Raw genomic sequence first — 2,284 nt, 5'->3', positions numbered from 1 at the left:
TTTGTACTTCCTGTCTCCACATCCCCTTTTGCATCCCTCAACCTTTTGCAGCTTGCTGCTACTTCAACCACACTATTGAAATCACTCTTGCTAAAACCATTTCCATGACTTATAGGTTTCTAAATTTAAAAACTAGGCTTTTCTTCTCTTACTTAATCTCTCTGCAGTATTTGATGCTCTTGATCAATCTCACCTCTCCAACTGCTTTCTCCTGGTTCTAGAATAACATTCTCCCTATTCCCCTTCTAATTCCTCTAACCAGTATTTCTCAGTCTGCTTCCTGGGCTCTTCTTTCTCTACATATCCAAAAATGTTTAAAAACAAATTGGCTGGCATCCCAGTGAATTTCTGGGCTGAGCTCAACATAGCAAGGCTCCATCATGACACTACTGTGTAAGGTATAGCTGCCAGCCCAGGTCTGTGGGCTTTAATAGTCTATATACCATAATCATGGAGTTTGATGACAATGTCAATTTACAGCAAGTCAAATACGGTGCTATCAGTTGCTCTGAGGAGGAGGAAGGGGGTCCTCACTGCTGCCAGTGAATAATTACATTTGGGAAAGTGTACACTTTCACACATCTCAGGAAATAAGCATTCCCTAGATGTGTGAATGGCCTGCTTTTTCTTCAGTCATAAAGCATTGTGCATTTGGGTCTTAGGCTGGTAAACATTTTGATCAGTGAACAAGATACATGCAAAATTGGTGACTGGTTGCTCTGAGAAGCTGCAAGATCTATGCTTCCACAGACTCTTCCTTACCGCCCAGATGGCACACACACCCACCAAGCCCTAGAACTCATGAAAGGAGAAACCATATGACCAAAACTGACATCTGTTCCTTTGTCATCACTCTCTGGCAAGTGACTAGCAAGGAAATGCCTTCTCGGGAAAGCTCTACACTGTAGCGGCCCATAACCTTCATCTGTCTCTCTCAGCAGCTGCCTTCACTATCTCTGGGTAAAAGGCTTGAGAAGATCACCTAATGCTGCTGGATGGCCAGTGCTTTGCGGTGGTCAAGTGCAGAACTTGTTGTGGTTGATTTTAACTCTTTAAAAGCTAAATCTGGGAGTCCCTGACTGGCTCAGTCAGTAGAGCATGCAACTCTTGATCTCAGGGTCATTAGCTCAAGCCCCACATTGGGTGTGAAGCCTACTTAAAAAATTTGTTTTTAGGGATCCCTGGGTGGCTCAGCGGTTTGGCGCCTGCCTTTGGCTCAGGGCGCGATCCTGGAGACCCGGGATCGAATCCCACATCGGGCTCCCGGTGCATGGAGCCTGCTTCTCCCTCTGCCTGTGTCTCTGCCTCTCTCTCTCTCTCTCTCTCTGTGTGTGACTATAGTAAGTAAATAAAAATTTTAAAAAAAATTGTTTTTAAATTAAAAGCTGAATTTGGCTGGCTCTAAACCTGTATCAAGACAAGCTTTTGTCTTTGTTTCTATTCATTTTTAAAGAAATGAAGGTGTAGAAAAAAACCACTGATAGGAGAGAATTTTAGAAAATAAAGGTACTAGAAACTTGGAGAAATTTTTCCAAATTCTTGGGAATTTTATTATTTGTGATTCTATTTCCTCAAGGGAAAATTATTTTTAAGTGACCTTTGAATAACCATTAATTGAATTGGTGAACTAAGACCAATTCTAAGATCATATATACATAAATTTTACATAATTTATATTATATGATATATAAAGTGCATAAAGGCTTTGATTTCATCAGATAATGAGGGTGGAAGACAGACAGCATAGGTTCACAACTTGGCTTTGAAATTTGCCTACTGTATGAGCTTGAACAATTCATTTAATTTCTCTCTCCTGTTTACTCATCTATAAATGGAGATAACTTCTATGCAGTCACGCTGTCAGTACATGTAAAATGCTCAGCACTGTGCCTGGAGCATTTGTGGTCCAGTAAATGAGAGGTGTGCTGTTATTGTTATAGCTATTGTTAGTATACTGACCTCTCCTGAAGCAAAAAGAAGTCAAAATCTAAAAATAATCCAAAAGAAAAATTAATGCATCATCTTGAACCTAAAGTAAAAATGGTCTTAAAGACTGTTTTCAAAAATCTTTGAACCAGAAACTTCTATTCATCTCCTATATTTGTTTATATAACACACACACCCCTTAGAGTAGCCTGAACAATTTGAAACTCTATTATTCAATAAGCAAAAAAATACAAAAATCCAAAATCTATCCATATTAAATAAATGCATTCAATGCCCTCTCAAAAATCTGTATTCTCACAAAAAGCAGTAAAACCATATCTCAAATGTATTATTCTCA

General features: G+C 39.1%; 1 pseudogene; it reads left to right on the top strand.

Moving 5' to 3' along the window:
- The first annotated feature begins 310 nt into the window (after window positions 1-310).
- LOC111098144 lies at window positions 311-964 on the top strand (annotated as a pseudogene).
- The last annotated feature ends 1,320 nt before the right edge of the window (window positions 965-2,284 follow it).

Source organism: Canis lupus, chromosome 12 (assembly GCF_011100685.1).
Source record: "Canis lupus familiaris isolate Mischka breed German Shepherd chromosome 12, alternate assembly UU_Cfam_GSD_1.0, whole genome shotgun sequence".
In the NCBI taxonomy this organism is placed as follows: Eukaryota; Metazoa; Chordata; class Mammalia; order Carnivora; family Canidae; genus Canis; species Canis lupus.
This window is presented reverse-complemented; position numbering and strand designations above follow the sequence as displayed.